Genomic DNA, 27,938 nt, shown 5'->3' with positions numbered 1-27,938 from the left:
CATGGGTGGGGGCCTGGTGGAGGGTGCCCCTGGTGACTGGGGGGGTGGGGGTGATAGGGGACATGAGTGGGGGCCTGGTGGAGGGTGCCCCTGCACTGCTGGGGGGTGGGGGTGGTGGGAGACAAGAGTGGGGGCCTGGTGGAGGGTGCCCCTGGTGGCGGGGGGGTGGGGGTGATAGGGGACATGAGTGGGTGCCTGGTGGAGGCTGCCCCTGCACTGCTGGGGGGTGGGGGTGGTGGGAGACATGGGTGGGGGCCTGGTGGAGGCTGCCCCTGCACTGCTGGGGGTGGGGGTGGTGGGAGACATGAGTGGGGGCCTGGTGGAGGGTGCCCCTGGTGGCGGGGGGGTGGGGGTGATAGGGGACATGGGTGGGGGCCTGGTGGAGGGTGCCCCTGCACTGCTGGGGGGTGGGGGTGATAGGGGACATGGGTGGGGGCCTGGTGGAGGGTGCCCCTGGTGGCGGGGGGTGGGGGTGATAGGGGACATGGGTGGGGGCCTGGTGGAGGGTGCCCCTGCACTGCTGGGGGGTGGGGGTGATAGGGGACATGGGTGGGGGCCTGGTGGAGGGTGCCCCTGGTGGCAGGGGGGTGGGGGTGATAGGGGACATGGGTGGGGGCCTGGTGGAGGGTGCCCCTGCACTGCTGGGGGGTGGGGGTGGTAGGGGACATGGGTGGGGGCCTGGTGGAGGGTGCCCCTGGTGGCTGGGGGGTGGGGGTGGTGGGAGACATGAGTGGGGGCCTGGTGGAGGGTGCCCCTGCACTGCTGGGGGGTGGGGGTGATAGGGGAAATGGGTGGGGGCCTGGTGGAGGGTGCCCCTGGTGACTGGGGGGGTGGGGGTGATAGGGGACATGAGTGGGGGCCTGGTGGAGGGTGCCCTTGCACTGCTGGGGGGTGGGGATGGTGGGAGACATGAGTGGGGGCCTGGTGGAGGGTGCCCCTGGTGGCGGGGGGGTGGAGGTGATAGGGGACATGAGTGGGTGCCTGGTGGAGGCTGCCCCTGCACTGCTGGGGGGTGGGGGTGGTGGGAGACATGGGTGGGGGCCTGGTGGAGGCTGCCCCTGCACTGCCTGGGGGTGGGGGTGGTGGGAGACATGAGTGGGGGCCTGGTGGAGGGTGCCCCTGGTGACTGGGGGGGTGGGGGTGGTGGGAGACATGAGTGGGGGCCTGGTGGAGGGTGCCCCTGGTGGCGGGGGGGTGGGGGTGATAGGGGACATGAGTGGGTGCCTGGTGGAGGCTGCCCCTGCACTGCTGGGGGGTGGGGGTGGTGGGAGACATGGGTGGGGGCCTGGTGGAGGCTGCCCCTGCACTGCTGGGGGGTGGGGGTGGTGGGAGACATAAGTGGGGGCCTGGTGGAGGCTGCCCCTGGTGACTGGGGGGGTGGGGGTGGTGGGAGACATGAGTGGGGGCCTGGTGGAGGGTGCCCCTGGATGGTGGAGGGTGGGGGTGGTGGGAGACATGAGCAGGTGTGCAGGGTAGTCCCCTGTTTTGTGGGCTGCCTGCAGGGGCCGTGGAGGGTGTACAGGGAACACCTGTGAGGACCCACCCAGCCTAATCGCGTGTGTAACTTCCCACGCACCCCTGTAATACACGTACCAAGCCAAATCGCGTGTGATAATTCCCGCGCACCCCTGAAATACACGCGCCCAGGCTATTCGCGTGTGGAAATTCCCGCGCACCCCTGAAATACACGCGCCCAGGCTATTCGCGTGTGGAACTTCCCGCGCACCCCTGAAATACACGCGCCCAGGCTATTCGCGTGTGGAACTTCCCGCGCACCCCTGAAATACACGCGCCCAGGCTATTCGCGTGTGGAACTTCCCGCGCACCCCTGAAATACACGCGCCCAGGCTATTCGCTTGTGGAACTTCCCGCACACCCCTGAAATACACGTACCCTGCTGTAATCGCGTGTGGGACTTCCCGCGCACCCCTGAAATACACGTACCCTGATGGAATCGCGTGTGGAACTTCCCGCGCACCCCTGAAATACACCTACCCTGATGGAATCGCGTGTGGAACTTCCCGTGCACTCCTGAAATACACGCGCCCAGTATATTCGCGTGTGGAACTTCCCGCGCACCCCTGAAATACACATACCCTGGCTAATCGCGTGAAAAACTTCACGCGAACCCCTGAAATACACGTAGCCCGCTCCCCCAGGCCCGATCGCGTGAAAAACTTCACGCGAACCCCTGTAATACACGTAGCCCGCTCCCCCAGGCCCGATCGCGTGAGAAACTTCATGCGAACCCCTGTAATACACATAGCCCGCTCCCCCAGGCCCGATCGCGTGAAAAACTTCACGCGAACCCCTGTAATACACGTAGCCCGCTCCCCCAGGCCCGATCGCGTGAAAAACTTCACACGAACCCCTGAAATACACGTAGCCCGCTCCCCCAGGCCCGATCGCGTGAATAACTTCACGCGAACCCCTGAAATACACGTAGCCCGCTCCCCCAGGCCCGATCGCGTGAAGTTGTACCCTGCTGAAATCGCGTGTGAGACTTCCCGCGCACCCCGGTATACACGCACATGTATTTTTTGTCAGTGGGTGTCCGTGTTTGTGGGTACCCCTTTGCACGTCATTTGTCCTGGAGGGCCACAGTATAGGACATTCATCATGGCAGTATATAGGTGCTATTTGTTGGCGCACCTTTTGGCGCACATTTCTTACAGCCGCAGAGACGCTACCGCCTGCTTTCTTGTGGCGGTCGTGTTTGTGCCTGTGCGCTGGTTTGAGCGTGCGCTTTTTTGCCCTATTCTATTCCATGAATACGTGTTGTAGGCGAGCGTGTGGGCGTTCCGCGCACTTGTGCCCTGTACTTCCCCCGTGACGCCAACGTTTTTGCAAGTTTTTCCCCATTCCGAGTGTTACGCCCGTGTTCCGCCTACTTTTGTTGCGTGCGCCGCGCTATGTGCGAATTTCACTGTGGCCTGTGCGATTTTCGCTGTGACCTGGCGCACGCTGTTAGATGGCCTGTGCGCCAACGTGCGCGGTGCACTTTTTTATCGCACATCCGCTGGTTTTCTCGCGCACGGCCTTCCATGAATCGACGTGCGCTGCTTTTCGTGCGATTTTCGCACTTGCACTGCGATTTTCGCTATTCCACTGCGATTCGCACGTTTTTGCCCACTTGCGCCGCGCTAATTATTCCATGAATCGGCCTCTAAGTGGTTAATGTTAGACAGACAGAATCAAGTAAAACAATCACCAATCAATCTTCGCTCAGGAAAACATGCTATGTAGTAGGATTTAATGAAAATTAAATAATATAATGTGAAGGACTTCTGCATGTGTGCTGCTGCTACCATGATCCATAAGGAAGAACGAAATGCTAATTCATTTACCACATTAGGATATGTATAATACATCACATCACATCTTTTGATAGAACAACACTTATTAGATTGTAATTACAAGTAACAATGACAGAAAGCTTATATTTTCTTTTGCATGTAACATCAGAATTGACACCTTAGTTTAAGCTAAACAGGTCTGTGTGCACAGATGTCAGCTCTTTTGTGGAGCAGGAATATCCAGATCCATTACCCATCACTTTGAAACATGTATACAAGGGTTAATGGACCCATTAGTGTTTATTTACGACAAAGCTCATGTTTCCAAATATTTAAAAATAATCATTCAAATCCAGTATTCTGACTCAAAAAACCCAAATGAACAGGTTTGCAGTTGTAAGTTAATTTGAAAGTCAACAATTTCAGTGCATGGTTGATAATTATTTGCAACTTCAAATAAGCTGATGCCTGAGGCAGGTGCATGCAAAGTGATAATTGAAAATAAATGTTTAGTTATAACTGCTGAACCCATTGTCTGAAGAGGAAATTGTATATAAAATGAATATTATATGCATATAAAATACATATTCACATGTACAATGTATAACTAATTTTTGTATTTAATATTTGTGAAGTGATAGGAACACAAATGGTATCTCTAGATTCAGAATAGTCTTTCAAATCTGAATGTGCACTTTTTAATAATCTCGAATGTCCACAGATACATATATACTGATAAGACAAATGACACCAGAATTGCACATTTGGATTTAATGTGCAAGTAGCTGATGAGTAACTCTTTATTTATTCATATATTTGTTAGGCACCAAAGACCGTGGGCATCAGGGTGCCAACATGGAGACAGAAGACAAACAAAAGTGGCACGGGATGGACAGAAATAGGAGAAGCAACTAGAGATTACTTAAAAAATGCAGTTTTTAAAGCACAGTGGAACTTCAGGTTGTTTCGTTCCAGTCTTAGAGCAGTTGGGAGTTTGTTCCAGATGTTGGCTGCTTTAACAGGGGAGGATCTGTCAAGGCCGTTGGACCCTTTGTGGCAAAGCTGTTGATCTGGGCCTGGCTTCCTGAATGCAGTGATCAGCCAGGGATGTATGGACAGATTCGTTTTTTGAGGAAAGGGGAGCTGTGCCAAAGAGGAAGTTGTGTACCATTGTGGTAGCTTTGTAGGCAATCCAGTCTTCCACCTTCAGCCGGCGTAGATCCCTTCTAATGGCTGAGTTGTGTACTCCTCTCGGTATGTTTTTAATGATGCGCACGGCACTTTTCTGGATTGTCTGACATTTAGCCAGACAAGCAGTATTTGCCACTTTTAGGAGTGCATTGCCGTAGTCCAGCCTCTAGAGTATAGTGGCTTGGGATTATTTTGGCGCAGTTCTCTTTGCTGATCAGAGGCCTGATGTGTCTAAGCAGGCGTAAATGATAATGACATTTTTTGTTTATTAGATTGACAGGGGCTTCGGTGCTCACTGAGGATTCCAAAGAGATGCCTAAGGTTTTTACTTTGCCTAGGACCGGGAGAGCATTGTTCTTAATAGTAAAGGTGGTGAAGTCTGTGCTCAGTTTAGCATGAGCCTGGCAGGAGCCGAAAATAAGGAGTTTGGTTTTACTGCTGTTTAAGCACATGCAATTCATGGTCATCTATGCTTCAATGATGTTGTAAACTCCTGAGATTTTACTGGAGTCCTGAGAGTATTGCCGCTCAGCTCGAGGACCAGCTGAGTGTCATCAGCGTAGTTAGTATAAACCATGCCTGTGCCTTCCAATTGGGCGCAGAGAGGTCCGATTTATAGATTGAAGAGCACAGGTAACAGACTGGCACCTTGTGGTACTCCACAACTAATTGAAGCTAGGGACAAGAAAGCGTCCCTGCAGTGGATTTTGGACATTCGGTTGGCAAGGAAGGAAGTGAATCCAATTGACTGCCCCCTTTGAGAAGTTGCCTGCCTGTTTGAGAGCATGCAGTAGGCTGAAGTGGTCCAGCAAATGAAAATCAGAGGACAGGTCAAGTCATATGAGCACACCAGCTTTTCCTTCATCCATTATCATCAACATGTGGGTCGGCAAATCGATAAGCGCTGTTTCCGTGCTATGGGCTTATCCGAAACCTGTTAGTTGTTTGTGCAGGATCTTCCACAAAGTGCTGAAGTTGCCCTGTAGCACACTTATCGAGGATTTTCAACAGAAACTGGCAATTTGTGATCGGTATAAGGTTGCTTCGATCTTTCTGGTCCAACCCTGTTTTTTTTAGCAATTTGGTCACTGTCATGATTTTAATAGATTCAGGGATGTAGCTGTCTCTGAAAGAGGTGTTGACCATGCGGGTAAAGAATAGAACAAACAGCTCTTGGTGTTCAAATATGATCCAGGGGGAATGATGTTTTCGGCGCATGAGGTGGGTCACATTGTAGTCAGCAAAACTCATATCTAGTAGTAACTGACATAAATGCAAATCTCTCCTGTTCTGGTAGTTCAATATGGTTTGTTTGGAATCCCGCCGTTGAGTCCGAATGGGACAGGGCCTCACTGATTGAACATCTTGGCTTCAAGTACGTTTTGCTCTTCTGCACAGTCGGCTGCCTTGGGCTGGATGTTGATGGCCAAAGCCTTTGGCTTTTCGAGGAATTGGAAGAGTTTCCCTGTGGAATTTTGTGTGATAGTTATTTGATTGTTATAGATGTCTTTCTTGGCGTTTAAGATCGTTAGCTTGTAAATTCTTTCTGCTGCCTTTCAGTTATGTTTATCTTCTACCATGGCAGATGTTAGCCAGATGTTCTCCAGCTTCCTTTTGTCCTTCTTAAGGATTTTAAGGGATGGTGTGCACCATTTCTGGTGGCCTAAATTCGTTCTGATCATTTTAGAATGAATGGGAGCCAATCTATCCACCAACTCCCGAAATGTGGATGCAAAAGCAGACAGTAATGTGTCACACGAGCCATTGTCCGAAGTTTGGGCCATGTGATTCTGCGTATTAAGGCTGATATCAGAAGGGAAGATCCTATTTTAGTTCCTACTTAGTACTTTTTGGGGGTTATTGGGAGTCCATGGTAGTAGTCCCTGTAGAAGAATGTGGAGGTCTATGTGATAATGATCAGACCAGGCACAGGGCACTGTTATCAATGATGGTGTCCACGTTTTGGGACACCACCCAATCGAGTATGTTGTTTTTGTCCAAAGTAAGTTTGTTGTTGAGAATGGTTAGTTGAGATTATTGAGGGACCTCTCTAGGTCTAAAGCTTTCTTGTCCATGGGGTTACCTCTCCATCGATTCAAGTCCCCCAGGAGAAGAGTTGATTGATTGGTTCTGCTAAGACCACTCAGTAGGCTAACTATTTCTTCATTGAATCCTGGCATCATTAACTATGCTTAAGAGGGACTTTCCCTGGGGGGACCTAATGCAGATGACCTTTTCCAAATCAGGTCCTGATTACCTGAGTCGGTTTTGGAGCAGATACACAAACTGGAAACAATGGGTTACCTGGCAAAGCTCATGAGGCGTTGGTGTCTCTAACTGTCTAGAACCTTAAAAGACAAACAAGAATTGAGTACCATGATCCTAAATTATTTTGACAAATATGCCAAGAATTAATAAAATTGCTAGATAGCAATTACACGTATTTTGGGACACCTTGTTTAAAAACAGTATCACTGGAAGGGTGAAGAAAGTGAAAAGTGTATGTGCTTTGTGATTTATAACTAATTTTGCAAATGTAGGTAGTATCATAAAAAGTATGTTGTTGTGCAATTTGAGATCATCTCTAGAAGTCTTTGGAATGCCATATTGAAATATGGAATGGCAAGTCCTTTGATTGGTGTCTGCCGTAGTCAATGAAGGGATTGACATTGATTCCTTAAGGACAAAATGCAACTGGGATGTTGTTAGGATGAACCTGGTTCCTTTGGAATAGTGGGAGAGTTAGGCATCGCTTTCCCAACCTTCTTAGGGAAGCAGAGTTCTTGAGAAACCCAAACCTTTACAATTATTTGCAACAATCTACCATCATATAAATATGTAAATGCATTTATACCCAAGCTTGGAACCAATAGTGTATCACATTTGATTTCCAACATCCCAGATTTCAATCAGTGCAAGAATTGGTGAACGGTATTGTTAAGAACAATATTTTTCTCTAATGCCAATATTTGTAAATTGTTTAAGAGAAAACTAAGTACATTGTTTTGTTTCAAAGATTAGTCTGAAAACGGTTTAATTTTTTGTTTTACGGGAGATGTGGGTTTCAGGTACAAAGAATTTTTTTATACTGTAGTTTGAGCATTTCAAAAGAAAGTTACATCAAATCAAGGGCAATTTCTGTGTCTAAATTGTGACGTAGTAGAAAGTATTGTTTAAAATGGTCATGCCTACTGCTTTTTATGATTGGATATTTACACACATTGGAATGCACACATTAGTGAGACAACAGCAGGCAGGTCATGTTTTCAGTTCCGCAAGCAAGCTGTCGCTATCCATTTGAAGTATTGTGGGAGACAACTCCAGCATTGTATTTAAATCAAAATATTGAGATAAAAATTTAAAAAGAGCCTATATTATGTCTGTCCCAGATTGTGGGGTGGGATTGTTGCAGTGGGCTTATTAGATTGGGGATATTTATTTGTAACAAATGATTCACTAAAAAAGTAAATACATTCCATAAATCGATGCCATTCCTTATTTATTTTTTACTTTAATCATTATTAATACCGAGTGATCTAGTTAGCTTTCCACACAAGCACAATCATAAACAAAATAAGAACATCTGCATAAAAGCATCATAATACAATTTACATATAAAATAAAATCAGCAAACAAAATATTTATAAAATATCGTTAGATGTTTTTTGTAAAAATACACAAATACTGTCAGCAAACAATCACAAGGTCTCTTGAGGAGGTGCCTAGCGAATCGGGTATAAATCGACTTGCAGATCCTCATTACATAACAAAGCAATTATGGGTCTTCCTTATACAGCTTTGGACCCTCAAAAGTCACATCTCCATGCTAGCACCCATCTTTTATCGGGTGTTTTTACCAGAGATTTGAGAGCATAACTCCTACATTGGTCTCTTTTAACTGGATCCCAATTCATTTTACAGCCTTTTTCACAATGTGCTTTCTTGCCCACAAAGTGGTGACATTAGACCAGCAAGCGTATTAGACCAGTTGCATGTCTCTGGTTGATTGAGATGTACCTGAAATTCAGATTTGTTGATGTCAGGAAAGTCAATTTCTTAAATATTCATACACGTCTGCCTATGCCTTTTCTTCTGCTGCATGCAGACCTGAACATTCTTGCCATCTTTAGAGTTTAGAAAGGCTTTGAACACCCTCTTGTTTACTTTAGTGCATTTTCTTTGAAATGCCTGTGTTAATTTCTAGTTATATTAATTGCTTGCTGCTTATGGTTTATTTTTTCTATTTATCTAACCTATTTTTAGTTATGTTTATTCTTGTAGCACAGTACCTTGCTGCCTGTTGGTCAAACTTTTAAAATAGATAAGTCAAAAATAAAATACTGCCCTTTTACACTAGGGGTCCAATAACAGAATTGTTGGCGGTATTAAACTGGGGCCATATATGAATGTCTTCCAATGATGACATGGTGAATGTTAATTGATACCCCGGAGGTAACCGTGCCCACCTTAAAATGCATGACAAGTTTTAAGTACCCACCTTCTGATAAATTTGTATACAGTAATATCTCACTCATTATGAACAGTAAATCCTAAAATGGGAGCACCTGCCAGAACCAAACTCCACAACAGTGATCTAAACCACCAATCCATTTTTTTGTAAGTTCAATTAACTGTCATTAGTACCCGGCATTGCAATACACGGGATTACACTGAATGGTGATTGGATCATTTCCGAGCCATACCACAGTGTAATCCCGTGGATGCACGTACGTGCTTGCGTTTGTTCCCAGCGGGGGGCGTGGCAGCCCGTTAGCCAATGAGGAGGCTCAAAACGGGGAAATCCCCGCTCCGAGCCTCCCTACAGCTGGAGGCTGCCTTCATCCCCCGCTGGGGATTTTTTCTTTCCTCCGCCCCCCTCCCCTGCAAGCTATGCCCCCCCACCCTCCCAACCCCACTTATCTTCTTTTTTCTTTTTTTCTCAGGAGTGAACGCGCTGGGAACAATTCTGTTTTCCCTTTCCCGGTGGCCATTTTATTTGACTTATTTTTTTTTCTGTTCTGAAGCAAGGCAACATTTCGGAATAGAAAAAATAAATGCTATTAGTACCCCAGTCTAATAGGCTGGGGTACTAATGGCAATAAGCCTCTAGAGAGTGGGCTAATACCGCCCATGGTAGTGGCCCTGGGGCCTCGATAAGGCCCTCGCTACGCTCACGTCTGTAACTATGGACCCCAAGAGCATTACCTTGGGCGGTATTGGACGGCTGTCTCTGGGTTTATTGCCACAGTCAGTCTGAGAGTATACTTTATTCGGAAATAGACATTTCCATCAAAGTATAAGATAACATAAAACACAATTCATACATCATCAAAAATACATATATTAAAATGATAAAACAATAATGTGCACTAATAGGTTTGTAACAACTAACTTCACAATAGCAGGGAACTTTCAATTTGAGAATAAACATGCTGTGCAGTATGCAAATGAGAAGTTAAGGTAAACCCAAAAGCTGTTGAGACATGTCTCACTCCCATAAACCCTTATATCAGCATAAACAGTGCAAAAGATTGCAAAACACTGTAGATCATCTATCTAATGCCATGCGCAAATACATTTAAGTTCATTAATTAGATCACTCTGTGCATAAGGCACAATATCTCTTATGAACTAAGATTGTTCTGAGATGGAGAAGAATTGCCCTTTTGCTCGGATCTCTGTACCATTGAACATGACCTGGCTTGCCAACAGCGGGTACGGTTTTTATGGTAAAATTGAGCGCTCTGCTTTTTTCAATTCAGTTTCCTTCCTGGAATTTGCTTTGAAGGAAAGGAAGCTATCCACGAATAGCCTTCTCTCCTGATTGTTAACAGATAACTCCTTAATGAAAAAATGTTCAAAGCCCACGGTACTCAATGAAGATCTTATATACTTTATCCAAGGAGATGTGCTGCAAATATTTGAGGATATGGCATCTTCTACCAGACGTCTAGTTAGTGTCAAGTTATAATTTCCCCATAATTGCGCCAATAAAGTAATGGTTGCAATGATATATGGTCCTCAATATATGTCATGTCACATTTTCGTGTAAGAGGTATCCCGGGAAACCCTGGGGCACACCCATAATTTTACCCAAAAATTACTGTTAATTGTCTTGAGCTGCCTTTGAGGTATAATACAACCAACTGGCCGTGCCGTAAGTTAGAAAATGGTCAATTAACCGGCTCACCCAACTAAATCATGTCATATGTAAACTGTGTCTTTGATATTTGGCTTACACAATGGTTCTATTTATGTATTGGTTAATTATATATTGCAAATGTAATGCCAGACTTGTCCTGGTTCTAAGTACTGGACTGGAGATGGAACCCATTTTAAGTGTCATCAACTTGTTCCCAAGGTTGGTGCACTGCCCCTGAATCCTGTCGAAAAATATGGGAACATCATTGACGAGGCAGGGCACACAGGTGCAAACACCCCAAAGAGATTTGTATGTCTTGTGTAGAGGCTTTAGAGACTGCTGATCAACACTTTTCCAGATCTCTTTGACATAGAAATATAAGTGCAGCAGTGAAAGGGACAGAGCAGATAATCAGCATATAGCCACACATGTAGGGACAATGTTTATATCCGAGCAAATCAGTGGTATAACACAAAATCCAAAGACCTGCCTTAAACCCTGCAGAGGGATCCCGCAAAGCTCTGCAAACAAGCACAGCCCACATCACTAGGTCACCATCCAGGCACAATGCGGATAATGATCCTGCTGCCAAGGTGAATGATGTCAATATGTTTTTGTATCAAACCTTACACCTCGCATAAAAACAAGAGGTTGGAACGGGTACTGTAATGCTCATACCATCCAGCTGGCTCTGTGCACTGCACACAGCCAATAGCATTATTATGTACAATCCAGTGGTGGGCAGCATTTGGTGCTGGGTTCAGGAGCAGACAGCTCTAAATGGGCTCTGGCATTGAAAATTACTCAAAATCAAAGCAGATAGGTGAATATTTTTAGTTGAGAGGCATTAACATCTCTTACAAATCAGTACAAGTGACCAAGCATAGGTAGGGAGCTCCAGGTAATGCAGGTTGGCATGTGGCAGTTCTCCTACAGAGAAAATATGTACTATAATTTGGTGCAATGGTACATTTGACCACACACGTTTTTTAGAAAAATTGGGTAAAACGCCATACCATTTCCAAATGGTTCTCGAGGGTAACACACGAAAATATCCAAAAGATGCCATGTAACCAGCAATACACAGGAGCATTTCACAACATTTTCATGATACCTCTGTCTACAACATAGGCCAGCACTGCCAATGTAAGTCATTTTCATGCAGTTGGACCCACAATATATGCCATCATTGCCACTGAGGTTGAAGCCAAAATCTATGTCCAGTATGGTCAAAGTAAATCACTTTCATGAAGATGCTTCCATCCTCTATCTACACCAGTATGGTCACTGTCAATCATGTTCATGAAGCTGCAGCCATAATCTATCTATGGCAGTATGGCCACTATAAATCCCTTTCATGCAGCTGTGGCCACTATTCATCACCAGATGCCCCTGGGCCAGGTGTGCAATACAAATAAATAAACAAACAAAACAAATCACTGTATATCATGTTCATGAAGCTGTGGCCATAATCCCTGACAGTATGGTAACTGTAAATCACTCTCAATAAATTGCAACCGAAGTCTAGGTCAGTAATAGTCACTGTACATCATGTTAATTAATCTGCAGCAACAATCTATGGCAATGTTTCTAATATAGCACTTTGTTGAGTGTCACACATAAAATAAGCCTGTGTTGTCAGATAACTTTCAAAATGCTGATAGACTTCTGCAATAGAATGCCACCTGAATAGGTAGGCAAAACTGAGCTCTGATTCATTTTTTGTAACGCATAATTATACTGGTACTCTATCTAAGAATGTGAGCTCTCATAGTCAGGTCTTACTTTCTTAATGCCCCATGTTGAAAAATGATAGTACACATGTTCTCAAGAATTGGCCTTCTCTACTGATATACTAGCAACTGACATGTAGTTTGGTAACACGGAAGCCACAGAGTAATATGTACATTCCTGACATGCATTCTCCTGGAATCTAAATTAATTCCAGCCATGGACAGCGCAGTAGGCCCCCATGGTCCCAATTATAAACACCTGTACATCACCAAGGCCTGGTGGCAGATTAATGAATTGTACATATAAAGCTACATCAGCTTTGATAAAGTTGTTAAGGATTTCAATCAGGGGACACACACCTTGGTCTCAGCCCAGTATGCAGCGCACAATTGAAAGGCTTATGTTAGATTAGATTCAATATTGAGATGATACACCACTCATATCACACCCCTTTTCACAATGGACCATGAACCAGGCTGGTTGATAAAAAAAAATATTTATTTATTTATTGAAACATTCAAACAAAATCATACAATTTTTAATATGGGGCATCAGTCACCAATGGGGTCATAAGAATAATAGGAATGTAAGCATTGCACTTAGTTTAACCTTCTATTGACACAACACCAAAACACCAGGGAATAGGAACACTTTTGATTTTAGGTATGATAGCACTGGAGTTAGAATTTCCCCCGGCAAGGTTCCCTCAATCCACAAATCAATTTTAAGTGGATAAACAGAATCAGCAGGTAATCAGGAATGATAGACAAGAAACAGAATTTAAATCCGACCATCCCTCCCCAAACAAGAGAGAAAAACGTATTTTAAACCCTGGCATCGCGAAAATGACACTCGGAAATGGATGAATAAATGAATGAATGTGTCTAAAACTCTTCAAACAAAAACAATTTTTTACTGGAGCAACACTGGAAAGATACTAGCAATCACAAGCAATGGATAGAGCAAAAGCATACAATTCAAAATTTCACGGAAGATTGAAAACTGTTCACAATAAAAATGACACGTTGTAAAATTAGCAATCTTTTGCCATTCCCGCCTGAATTTACCAAAACGGTTTTTAATAAAAATGGGTGAAATATTAAAATTTGGGTTAGGGGTAGCTATGTATCCTAGGTACAATATGGAAGTGAAATTAGGTCTCTACCTGTTAAATTGAGTGAGTTATGCAAGATCTACTGAGGTGAATTTTTGAGAAAATGAAGGAGCGAAAAAGGAACAGAAATCAATGTTGACAAGGACAGTTTTACTCTACACTAAGGCATTCAGGCTAGTCTACCAGATTGAGACACAGTAAGCCCCCGGGTTGACTCGCGAGCTCAGCCCTAGCACCTCCACGCCCGCCCTGGCAGACTCATTCCGATCACTCCAAACAGGATTAATAGCTCAAGATTTTACAAGACAAAGGCTATGATTTTCTATGGTTCCTATTGATATCCATTTTTAGTTTGTATTTTGGACAGTCAGCAGTTCTGGATTACCACACAGATCTGGTCTAACACAGGAAAGCCGGACAAAATCAGCGGGCATGGACTGGATACCAAAGGATAGTTCTTCTGGACCGGCAATTCTGGTTACTGGATACTAAAGTGCATCAGGAGAGCAGTATGGCAGCAGCATGTGAGTGGCAAGCCAGGTTAGTTCATGATACTTCCCAAAACACCATAGCGTCTCCCTTGGTTATTGGGATTAATTTAGAATTGAGGCCTAGCTAAAGCAAGATCAGCAATGCTTGTCCTTGTGGTTGGGATCTGGAGCTTAGATGGATAGATGCAAGATGAAGACAGGAACAGACAGAAAGCCTGTGTAGGAAATCATGAATCAGTCAGGAATCAGTGTGTCCTTGTGTGTTGTCAGGGGCTCTTATTTATAATGCCAGGCTCTTATTTATAATGCCAGGTGGCATCATCACAGTATGTGACAGGGGCAGGCTTTACTACACACGCCCCTAACAATAGGATTGGGCAAGGGTAGTAAACTCTGCCGTGCTCTCTGCTGGTTGGATTTCTAATGGGATGATGTCAGGTTTATGAGTTGAAGTTTACAATGTCCCAACACTCCCACATTTACTTTACTTAAAATCTGATTTTACCAAAAACACACATTTCTTTACTTGCAATCTCTTGGCATGTACAAAATCTTATGTTTGCCACAATAATACTTTCCTGGGAATCCATCATATTTCGTAACTTCTGTTCCCCATGCGGCAATGAGTTTTACCAAGTTTTAAAAGATGGCCCACAAAATTAGATTGAACACTGCAAACTTTTACATTTCTGCTAATTCTTGCTACAGAAATAAGAGTCTTTAAAGTTTCTTTATAACCTAATCTCTGGCACCAAAAGCAGTCCCTTTGTTACTTGATCCTGTTTTTTTTTTCTTCCTTCAACTGCAAGCAGTTGTCATTTCTTTCCAGGCAAGGGGGTTTCCAGTCTTTATTGAAGGTTTCATTGCCCCTTCACACTTGACAGGAGAGTGTCCCAGGACTGTTATTGTCCCAGCCTGGAGCACAGAAAAATTTCTGACGAGCTTGTGAACTCTCATTGTCTTGTCCCATACAAAGTTTTTCAATCTGGCACTTTGCACCTACTTGTCCTAGATTTAGGGTGTATCTCCCTTGCTTTGGGAAGTTACATGGTTGGCAACTGGAATCACAGGTTTTTCTGAGATCTTGCAACTCCAGCCTATGGGCCTGATCACGACTTTGGTGGTATTATCCCTACCTCCAAACTCCCCAGCGCTAATAGCGCCAGATCACGAGTTCAGCGGTAATGTTATTCCCCATTCCCCATTGAGCCCATTCGGGAATGCCCAATTCCCCATTGGGCTCAATGGGGAATTTTCACGCTCTTACCGCCGGCGGATTTCCCGCCGGCAGTAATAGTACGAATTTTCAGCGGATTTCCCCCCAGCTCAGAGCTGGGGCGAAATCCGCCAAAGTCCTGATTTGGTGGACCCTTAAATCTGGCGGTAATAGCGCTACTGCCAGATTTAAGGGTTACCGCCAAAGTCGTGATCAGGCCCAATGTGTTTTAAACTGTTTAATTTCTTACTTTGAGTCTGGAATTAAACAAACCTGTGACAGAAGATAGCCTATGTGTGTATTATCTCCACTAACATAATCCCTCTATATTGCTAAGTAAACAGGCTTTCATTAACAATTGAGTTTTAAACAGGTCATTTTTTTCTCTTCAGTCTGCACAGCCCATTTTCCCACATGTGTTAAAAACTGCTAGCATTCTTTCTTTAATTTGGTTTGCAGCGCCTCAGATTGCCACTGTCTTGGCAGCTGTAGTCATTTTCCTTGCAGCAGGACTCTTATCTAAAATATATATACATTTATCCTTGACCTGGCTCAGAGAGTAAAAAGTCTCTTTGAACTGCTGCGCCTCAATACATTTTGTCAAGAGATAAATGCGTGTTCCTGTGCGAGGGAAAAATGAAGTTGCTTTTGATTTCTCTGAGAGTTGGTTTGACTGGGCCTTTTTATTCACAGTGGTTTCAGAATGACATGCGGAATTGGCACCAAAGCAGTGTTTTGAAAGGGTGAAAATGTTTCATTCTGAAGGGGAATTTTATCGTTTGCAGCAATGCAGTGCTGCCGGTTCCCTTGATTCCATATATATGTCTCAGAACACACTGGTATACTTTTTCAGTGTGTCCCCTTGTTCCATTTTACCTGAAGTTTTTGAGGCAAGATGGTGCAGCCATTTTTCTGTTGCTGCCAAAACACAGTTTTGAGGTCTTGGTGCGCACAGGAGCCAGCGCAGCCAGGTTGCTCTTTCTTGCGCAAATGCAGCTCAGTGATGTGGGGCAATGCTGTTGGGTGGGTCAATATATCCCACACAGTGGCCACTGAGGAGATACACTTATAACTATCAAAACACCATCTGATGTCAGCCTATTTCCACTCTAATTTCTAGTCACTCACACAGCTGTCAGACATTTGTATATATCACTGTCTGGGACAGTGTTTGACCAACAAGTTGGATCCAGCCTGTGAAGCTGCCTCTGTTCTAGTCAGTGAAGGCTTGACATATTCTCAAGAAGACAGGATATACCCCCAGAGGGTAAGCAGTGGAGCAGTGCCTCAAAGGAATCCCTACCAGGACAATGGGGAAATCTCTACAGTATGATAATGACTGGAATCTCTTTGATGTAAAGAAGAGATAGGAAGGGGGAAGTATTACACGTTCTGTTCCCAGAGAGGGACTCCTACAATCTGCAAACTATTTAGGCAACACTTAGCTGTGTCCCTCATACTCTTCCTGCAGACAATGCACTCTGGGAGCTGACATCAGATAAAAAAACTCTGATATAATGAAGACTTCAAAACACCTCATCAGTGAAAAGACTGCCAGGTCCATGAAACAATAGGCAACATTTATTGTTCCTTATGTTTCTGAAAAAATACTTATCTCGCTCCTACAAGGTTAATCAATGTATTCAAGAAAGACATGTAAAAGAAACACACACTACAATGCAGGAAAGAGTTTAAAGTGTCCATGCATAATATACAGCACATATAAGCAATATATACACTTTACTAGCTACAATAAATTAATTTGAAAATGCCTCATCAAAAAGTGGTCTAGTGCAATGTAAGCAGCAGTTGCCATATGATTGTCAAGTACAACAAAACACCCAACATACAAACAAGAATAATTCTGGTGAACATCTTATTTCTAGAATAGTAGAAAGCGGGTCAACACACAAAGTCAGATGTCAGTGTTCGAATTCATAGACCATTAGCTACGACCTACATGTGTCAATCCCACAGAATAATTAACAGGATCTTCCTCAAGGGCAAAATGATTGGTGTGGTGTGGACCATCAATCTATCAAAGTGAGGAATACTAATCAACAGTTAATGAGTATGGTATTCCATTTTTGAGGCCAACATCCTAAGGCTCAAAAGTAGGTCATACACCAAGTTGTATACTTGAATAAGCCATCAGGGGATGGATTGCAAATATCTTGTCAGCACATTACCCAGTTATTAGAGGGATTCAGCTAATTCCACCATTTTTGTTTTGGCTTTCAGTGAAACAAGCTGAATGCTGCTGATTCAGCGTTCTTCTCAAGGGCCAAGCAGAGCAATGACAGTCACAGCATTCCTACTAGAACAAGTTTGGTTGGGCCCCCAGTGGGCATTATGGACAGTGCTATGCCACACTGTGACACACTGACTTCTAGTGAGGGCAGGTTAGCCTGAACTTTTGAGACTTTTAATGATAAAATGACATGGGTAATTCTGTTTCTGAACGTGAGATGTGCTAATCAGCCCCAATTCTCATAAAACTCCATGCCAACAAGCATAACAGAGCCATGCACCTTGCTGTGGCAGTGTACTGATATTCCCAACAGCAGCCCTGCAGTGACAGCAGTACAGGTTCAAATGTCACATGTGCATTTCTTAATACACCTGCTGGAATACAACGTTCCAACATGCAGATGTGGCTTTTAAACTATATGCACTTCTAGTTAAAATATCATAATGTTGTACCTCAGCAGACTGGTGACAGATACATAAATAAACATAAGCCATTTATAGTTGTGACCAGGTGGCTACTGAGATTACATGCTTCTACAGCCACAAGCAAATTAATTTAATGTACAGTCTAGAGAACAGTGATCCAATCATGACTGGGTATGGTGTGTACTAAGCTGTTTAGGCTAGGGTACCCACAACAACCATTCTGTGTCCATCTCAAAAAAGCCCTCTCTTTCATCCCCCTGAGAAGGGTCTTCACCAGGGGACATAATCACTCCTTTGGTGGGGTCCCCTGGGATCCAGTGCTTCAAATACAGTCCTGTCATTACAATGGGCATCTCACACCGGGGTGCTGATTACTCAAGTACTTTTGATGTAGGCAGAGAGAGGAAGGGGCAGAGTCAGCATAGCCCATGAGAGAGCTTCAGTCCACAAATGAATCTCACCATCTTGGATTTTGTTTATAGCTCCTAAACTTCCTGCTCCCGCCCATTTCCTACAGACGAGGCACTCTGGGAATGGCATCAGCAGGAAAAGAACACTTGTTGCAGCAGCCAGGATTGGACTCTTAACAACATACTTGCTATGCACCATTTGACTGTTGCAATTTGCCTATGTAAGGGGGTAATCCTTCGCTCAGTTCATTCATCTTTGGTCACTGCTTGAAGAAAGATTCACAGGAGCATGATTGTGCGTATAGTCTTATCCAAAGTCATCTGCCAGAGAGGGTAAAACCAAGAGCTCCATTTTACGGGAACGCTCTTCTTCCTAAACATCCCAAGAACCTATTTGGGATGACCTGCTGGGTGGACAAGGCCTACTTCATCTTTGACATTGGTACGCAGGCCCCTGCTCACTGTAAGGCAACAGAAACCTGCAGGTGCTCTCTACAGAACATCTTGATTGGGAAAGGCAACTGAAAGGACTCTCCTTGCCCCTGCCACCCTGGACTGGGTCTCCAACCACCCAAAGGATCTATGAAGCAACCCCTGCCTCTACCTGCATCTCTGAACTGCTGCAACACCGGTTTGGAGAACTTTTAATGCCATCCAAACCACTGCAAGGGAACTGCCAAATTCCTCTTTGACGTCGACACTCAATAGCCTCTGCATCTCTGAGTTTCAGTTAATGCAGATGTGGAAGAAGTCTTAGCATCTGAGACTCATCTATTATTTTAGTATCCTCGCCCGATCCTGCCAGCCTGGTTACCAGCATCTTCAAGCTCTAAGCCGTTATGACTGCAATACCATGTTGCTGTGTAGAGCCATTTTTTTGTTCTTTCCTCTTAGGATTGTGTACTAGTGAGAATAGATACATGTATGATGAATACATCCGCCGAACACACATGGCTTTCCTAAGTGGAAGGGATGATTTTAAATGAACAATCCATCAACAGTTGAATCTCATTTAAAACTATTTGTATCATATCCTTTTGCTGAGACAGATGAATAAAATTGCAATAGCATGCATTGAGGGATAACACATACATGCTATAATTATATGTATTTATTATTGGGTGCATTTCCTTCACAGCTTATATAAAGGAGAGTCAGTATTTTATGTATTTAATTTATTGTGCATTTGTAAGGCGCTTATACATCAAGTCAATATTGTTTCACAATTAAATTAAGATTAAGCATTCCACAATAGAGAAGTATTCATCACAGAAATTTAAGACATGAGAAACAGAAACAGAGGTAAACATAATGTTCATTTGAGCTATTCAAGAAAAAAAATTAAGTTCTGAAACATGGAATTGATGATCCTAATATTTGATTTATTAAATTGTTATCTTCTACGGATTACGATATAACATTGGCAATCTAATAAGGGCCAGGAATGCATTAACAAGATGATGCACTATATAGATATCATTCACTAAGTTTGAATGTATCACAAAAAAAAATGTTTAAAAATTTAGATTGAAACGTTTATGAAATAAGGTCAACTGCATTTAGGATTTGTATTATTTTGCAGCAATCTTTTGCTCTTTTTCCTCTTTTCCTATTTCATGTGTCCATAACAATAATGTGATCTAAAATGCTATATACAGTATAGTTGGATGGCGAATAGGGGCTCTGAAGATGGACATACGGTGGTAGAAGTTATCCGCCCAAGTGCAAAACACGTGTTAGCCATAGCAATAGGCAATTACCGCTTGAGAAAAGAAAAACATTTTTAATGTACTGGGTACTCAAACGTATGCATCTTATCATGAAAAGGTTGAACTGTCCAGTAGGAAGCATTAATGTAAGAAGGGAATATTGTCAATGAAGATTCCTGTAAAAAAGCATCTTCAGTTCATAATTGATCAACACATGCAGACCTGGACTGGCCTAGCGGGAAACCGGGAGTTTTCCCACTAGGCCTCTGCACCCTGGGCCTCTTCCATGCAGCATTAAAGGGTAGTGGAGCACCTTTTATTTAAATTGCACATTTGTTCAGGAGTTTCAGGCCTGAACTCTTTCGTTCTGTAACTGAGCAGCCTGCTCAGGACTTTCTGCACAAGCTTCTGCCTAGTAACTTCAGCAGTCATAGCCAGACACACACATTGCATAATTTTTGCCTGGGTCCGCGCATGGTGCACGTGCATTGGTAGTGAGGCTTCATTCAGTTTGAACTTGAGCTGGGGTGAGGTGAGTGTGGTGGAAACAAGTAGGGACACAATGGAGTATTATCAGGTAAACCATTCTTTTAAACTTTACAAACATAATTCAGTCCCCCTTCTTTCAAGAGAGCCCGTGTGTCATGTACAGATCTAAGATGCCACCAGTCTGCAACTTCCCTCCTAGTGGGGGTTGCTAAAGGAGGCAACACGTGCATTTTACTGCCCCAGTGTTGAAGGTCCTGACTTCACATCTTTTTGATTATTGGCTTGTGGGAGGTCACAGCTCCTCTGAATGCATGTTTCTAGGCACTGCCTGTTGCCTTCTTACACAGGAACCTGAAATAACGACAGTGGCAACTTTATTTGTATTGCGCCAACACAATGCTTTAAAAATTCGTCTTCCCCACACCTAGCTTTGAAGTTCAACAGAAACCAACAGCTCTGCTGTTGGCTGAATTTCCCCAACCCACCCAACCCACCCACCCAGCCTGTGTGAGGATACTGGCTCATTGGGGTCATTCAGTGGGCTTTGGTTTTGCAGGTTTTCTTTACCTCTTATTTTCCTAGAAGGAATATCTTCAAATGTTAACCCATGTTTCAATGCGGATGACCATTTTACTATTATCCCAGTATAGATGCAGGTCAATAGGTGCCGTGGAAAAGTACATGCATGTCAAAACGTTTTACAACTGTTTTACCGTCCACATCTGTTCAATGCAATGGCTGACCTAAATAGGTTTGTTAATTATTTATTTCCCTGACCATTGCTTATCAACAGGTTTGTCTCTGATTAAAGCAATGAGGAACTTTTCTTAATATTCCTGTAACCTTGTGATTTATCTTGTCTGTTGGTAAACCGCCCCTGGGGGGAGTAGACCCCGCCTGCTCAGCTACACCTCCCAGCCCAGAGAACGTTTCTGGAATTAACAAGGGCTGTTTTTTGCAAGTGTGTGAAAGTGAGAAGATGGCGGGTAGAAATGGGCTGAGTTGCAAGAGGGTGGATGATTAAGGGACAGAGCAGAAGGTGATCGAGATGGAATTATGTACGTTTTACAGTATCTTCCAAAATGAGGGCATCTCTATGATGGATCCGTGGGGGAAGAGGGTGAGGCGTTCCATCAAACCCTAAAGCTCTTTTGGAGGTAAGGGGGCATGAGAATGCATGGGAGAGGTTGGATAGAAACGGTGGAAGGCGGGGTGATAAAGGAGAAATATTCAGACATTTTGGTTATACAAATACTTGTTTAGTGTACTGAAGACAATAGCAACACTATTGATGTGTAGATGAAAGGAGTACCCCAAAGTGTAACGTTTTATCCACTGCATTCAAAAACACATACATGGGTTTCTGGTAACAAAGTACATTTTGCAGCCTGCTATAAACATATTGAGCAGGAGCAGAAGCGTACTGCTTGCCTTGCTGATACTGCCTCAGAAAGACTGAATGAAAAGAACTCCTTAAAAACACTTCCCCTCTAACCCTCCCACCCCACCCGCCCCGCTACCACGAGCTGCAACTAGCTTCTAGGTGGAACATGGCCTTATACTGCGCGGCTGGTCCCTTTGTAAACGTTTGCTGTTCAACAAAGCCACACAAAGGTGCAAATATCTGGTGTGTTTACTAGCCAACATCTGTGGGTATAGTTTGAAACACCACTGATACCCTCAAATCTGGGTAAATAACTTCACACTGCCCTTGTGAAGAGGCACTATTTGCTGCCTTCTACCCCTCTGCTGCTTTCTACCAGTGCCATTCAAGTCATAACAAACAGCACAGCAAGAAAACCTTGGGTCATGTTTTCATTCTCAAAAGCAAACTGAAATGTTGCGAATTCCCCACACGCGATGTCAAAGTGTTGGTGTAGTCGGCATTCTTTTAAGGGCGTTTTAGGGCAGTATACAAAAACCCAGCCCTCGGCTCTGTCAGATAACAACTGTAAATGTAGTGCTTTAGACGCAGGTTCAGAAAAAAGCACCTGTTCTCTTTGAAAAGTGCAGTTCTCTGTTTTCCTTCCAGCACCTGATACTTAAAAGGTCTTGGAACTAATGTGCTACAGTATTTCCATAACCATCCGTTTACTTTTCATGTTTCATTGCCATGAACTAGTTTGATGGGTCTGCAGATTAATTATCAGTCCACACATTCTTCTCCACCACCACCCACTATCATTTCCTTAGGTGTAATGCATTCAGGAATGTTTTGGGATTGGGAGATCTTCATTATGAATAACGTTAGTTAAAGTGGCAACTTACAGACAATCTTTAAGGGCATTTCAGTGATTTAAAGGGGGCATGTTGTTAAGGATTTCAAAGGCACGGTACACTCCAGATCAGGACTCTTGCTACTGGCCAGGGATGCAGCGCACAATAAAAATACTTTTATTTTATTTATTTTGAATACAGTTTGAGAAGGCATCCAACCAGTATCACAGCCACCTTTACAAACACCCCGGGTAACAATGGACCATGAACCAGGCTGGTGTGTAATAATACAATATTCATTTATTTTTTAAATTTCAATGAACATCACACACATTTAATATACGGCAGCAATCACCAGTGTGGTGATAATTGCACTGTAAAATGATAGAACACACTTAGTTTGACCTTCTAACATCAGATATATAATGCACCATTGAATACAGGCAAGATTATTTTTAGGAGGTGTTTTCTGATAGCACCACAGTTCGTATTTCCCCCTACGACACTCCCCTAAACCCCTGTGAACTGAATTTTGTGTGGGTAGAAAGAAGTAGCAAGGAGTCAGGTATACTAGACAACAAACAGAATGCAAATCCAACCTCCCCCCTCTGAATGGGAGGCAAAGTCAGATGAAAACCGTTGTAAATTGACTAAAATAGCACTCAGAATTGCTAAATAATTATTTTACATGTGTGGTTGAATGAATGAGGTATACATGAGTATATCAGTATCAAAGATGTAAGAACACTAGCAAACTAAAACGCAATGTACTAACCACGGGCATACAGTTCAGAAAACTGACTTGGGAAGGAAAAACACAGTGCAGACAAATCACACATGGAAAAATTGCATTTGCTTACTTTCACAGGTTTGAAATGACAAAACAGCTTGAAAAATTGGTTAAACAGACACAATCGAAATGCAGTTTTGATGCTAAGGGAATAATGCACATCACAGGTATAATATGAAAGTGAAAGGGTAAATCTGAATGGATGACAGGATGATATTTTTAACGGGAAAGGAAATTTGGTTTTTAAATGGGAATAACTTCACGGGAAAACTCGGTTTGAAAAGGAAATGACAAGTTTTACTGAGACTAGATTTTAGTGGCTAGAAAAGAGGAACACTGCCCATTAAAAATGTTAAGCTGCAGTCTCAACCCCCTCACGTTGTGTGCCTCTTTGTGGGGGAATTAATTAATGTATTCAAAATAGTACTAAGGACTTACAGAAGGACTGAAATGAGTTGGAAAGAATGGTGCCAACACTTGGAGATCACTACAGATTTTCCTAAGAACAAGGTACACGGAGGCTTCTGACAGTTTTAAGTATTTTGTTCGAGGGCAGTGATAGTATCTCTATGGGACTGGACCTAATACAAGGTAACAAAGCAAGGCATGCAGTTTGCGGTTACTGGGGAAGGGAAATGCTCACAGCAAGCACTTGAATGGAGTAGCTTGGACAGCGGAACAGGTTTCTGGACAGCGAGGCAAGGTCTGGTCACTGCACACAGCGGCGGTCTCTCCTAGAAGGGGTCGGCTGGGCCTAGTCTGGTCACTGGACAGCAAGGTGGATCAGCTGGGCAAGCAGGTAGGGGGGCAAAAGCCGATCTGGTCACAGGATACTCCCAAAACGGTACCACAGATTTCCCCTCTTTCTCGCTGAATTATTGGGATTTTTGTGAGGTTTTCTAGATAGTTTTCTAGATAGTGGTTCTGCCTGAATAGGGTGAGCTAGCTCTGGCATGGCAGTGGAATCTGGAATCTTGCAGGGTGAATCTGGAATATCTGGATCTCTGGATGTGCAGGAGCTGGAAAAGTCAGAAGAGAGTGTCTGTGTTCCTCGTGTCTCCCCTTTATATAAGGGGCATGACATCATAGGATTTTACTATGGGGGCTGACTCAAGCTGGACCCACCTCTTAAAATCAGATAGGTCAGCTGTGGATGTCACCCCCTCCCTGTCAGCCGGTTGGACTGAAGGAGGTGACTCTGTTTTATGGTGTGTGCCTTTTGTGATGTACAAAGCCATCCCAAAGTTACTTTTGCCAAAATCAGTTATGACAAAAAAATGCACCTTTTTTACAATTGTTACACTTTCGAAAATCACATAGGAAGATGCCATATCTTACAGAGAACATGGCATTCCAACTCCGAAGTTTGTACAATATTGTTTAGTCCTGCTAATCACCATTTGCAATTTTTGGTGGGAACCGTTTCACCTAAAATTCTACAAATAGGTACACTGAAGCATATCAATGTGGGAGATATTTGCATCTCACTTTCATAACCATGTCATGTACAATTTTACCAGAAATGTCACTTTTCTGGTGTTTGTGTTCTCCCCATGCTAGAGAGGTCCACATCATCTTATTTAAAGGCGCAAAAAATACATTCAAACTGTTAATTGTTCACATTCATGCATATTTAGGTTGCAGAAATAAAAGTCTTAAAGTGTATTAAATCAGAAAAGTCTTTTTACCCAGGTAGCTGGCTTTGTCTTCCAAATATGGGCATTCTTGCCAACCCACAGCTAAATGTCAGGCTCTAGTCAGCCTCAGTCATGAGTTATGACACAAAAATGCACCTTTTTACAATTGTTACACTTTTGAAAATCATATAGGCAGATGCCATATTTTACAGAGAATATGGCATTCCAACTCTGAAGTTTGTACGATATTGTTTAGTCCTGCTAATAATCATTTGCAATTTTTGATGGGAACCGTTTCACCTAAAATTCTACAAATAGGTACACTGAAGCATATCAATGTGGGACATATTTGCATCTACCTTTCATAACCATGTCATGTACAATTTTCCCAGAAATGTCACTTTTCTGGTGTTTGTGTTCTCCCCATGCTAGAGAGGTCCACATCATCTTATTTAAAGGCGCAAAAAATACATTCAAACTGTTAATTGTTCACATTCCTGCATATTTAGGTTGCAGAAATAAAAGTCTTAAAGTGTATTAAATCAGAAAAGTCTTTTTACCCAGGTAGCTGGCTTTGTCTTCCAAATATGGGCATTCTTGCCAACCCACAGCTAAATGTCAGGCTCTAGTCAGCCTCAGTCCAGTGTTGCCATGGATTCACCTTTGAAGTTTTTCAGTTTGAGTTGAGGGGAGGTGTCACCTGGAATTCCCACCTACGTGTCCTGGAAGTCCTTTGTAACATGCTGGAGCACTGCCGCTTCATTTGACGAGGGTGCAAGATGCTTACCCTTGGCCCATTCATAGTTTCCAGGGGGCTGTCTACTTGGGGGAAGATGATCCTGTTCCCAGGAAAGGCAGGGCCCTTTGAAGCCAGGCCCTGTGAAACCTGTTCTGCTCATTTCATAGTAAGTTTATGTATTTATTTTTATTTCCCTTAACCAAAAAGAAAGACTTTTAGAAATAAATATCATGTATCTGTTTAAATCAAGCCCCCATCACATTTCTATGCAAGCAGAGGGCCTTAGTTTAACATTTTACTTTTTAAAAGGCATTTTCTTGTTTGTCAAAAGCACCCTTTTATATGTGGGTTAATATTTCTTGACTGTCCCTTTCCAAATGTGATTTTTCCTTGCATCTGTGTTCTGAGCATTATTTATAGCCCTAGTCAATTTCTACTACACAGAATCTATCCAAGGCAAGGGTCCATTGAAACTGACATAAGCATAGAGAGAGAGAGCTTCTTGTCAAGGGTGTGTCTGGGTTATTTTGTTGCAAAAAGTAAAGCATTTTCTGTATTGCTTGGAGGGAAGTCCTCTGCTCTTTCACAGATTTTGCCTGACACAACATGCCATTCAGTGAGGAATGCCCCCATTTGCTGGTTACACCCTGAATATGGGTGTACATGAACGTGTCTAACTGGAATGAAACTGGGTAATGTTGAAAAGATGAAAAGAGCATCAGTGCACAGTCATTTTAAATGCAGACCATTTTCTTTTTCAGTTTTGAGCTGGCAGCATAGCAGCGCTGCCTTTGAATTATTTTCTTTGATGCACATAGAGAAAACACTGGCAGCCATTTTCAGGGTGTTCCATCTCACCCCAATTTCAAACTGACTGCACCAGAAAGGGAGACATTTCTTCTCTTTAGTCTGGTTCCTTTGAAAATTGTACATGTAGACCATGTCTCCTACTTGGTATTCCTTTTTGGTTGTTTTTAAATCATATTGAGTTTTCATCCCCTCTGCTTTTTCCAGATTCCGCTGAGCGTATGCAAAAGCATGCTGGAGGTGTTTTCTTAGATTCCCAAAATATTTATGAGTTGTGGAGGCATTTATCAGTGTCTGTTCTTGTGTTCGATAGAGCAGCTGCTGTGGTAGCACAATATTTTTGGCCCAGTCATTAGCTCCAATGGAGACATTTTGGTCGCAGAAGATGGTGCATATCTGATGGTCATCAGGACAAGCGGTAATCGGATGTCCCAACTTGGCTCAGACTCTGGCACAATTTTTTTTAGAATGCTCAGAATAGTTTTATTGTACCTTCAACTCCCCTACTAGAGGACTGGCGGTGTGCAATGTGACGTTTCCTTTTTACCCCAAGTATCTCCCACATCTTTGTCATCACTTTGCTGGTGAAGTGACTTCCTCTGTCTGACTCAATCCTTTGGGGTAAGCCAAAATGCGAGAAGATGTGGTTGATCATCAGGGCAGCTGCTGTTTCTGCCTTGCAATTTGGGGCCAGAAGACATTCCACCCATTTGGTAAACAAACACGTTACTGTTAACATGTACTTGTTCCCCCTAGACGAGAGAATAACGGGCCCAATGAAATCTACTTGTAAATCTGACCAAGGCAGTGTCATCCCCCTCTTCTGGAGGGGAGCTCGGTGTGTGAGTGAATTTGGCTAAAATTGTGCACACACAAGACACCCCTTCAAAAATTGATCAAGGTCCTGCCCCATGTGTGGCCAGTATGCAACCTCCCGCAAGATTTCTAGAGTAGTATGAAACCACTGATGACCGGCTATTGCCGCGTCATAAGTGTGACTTATCACCAGGCTTCGGAATGAGGTAGGTACCACCCACTGGTCATGCCCAGAGATGGATCTCCTTACCAACAAACCGTCTTGGATTTGGAACATTTTGGGACACTTCATCAACACCCTGAGGTCCTGTTTCCCAATGTAATCGGTTTCCATTAGACAAAAGTTCTCTGGGTCCTCAATGTGTTGGTAAAACATCCCAATAATCGGATCCCCTTTTTGTGCCATGATTAAATCAGCATCTGGAGTCTCCTTAATCTGGGCCGTTGAGAGTTCATTGTGAGCA

The sequence above is a fragment of the Ambystoma mexicanum genome, chromosome 7q (assembly GCF_040938575.1).
Source record: "Ambystoma mexicanum isolate Mex_15411 chromosome 7q, UKY_AmexF1_1, whole genome shotgun sequence".
In the NCBI taxonomy this organism is placed as follows: domain Eukaryota; kingdom Metazoa; phylum Chordata; class Amphibia; order Caudata; family Ambystomatidae; genus Ambystoma; species Ambystoma mexicanum.
This window is presented reverse-complemented; position numbering follows the sequence as displayed.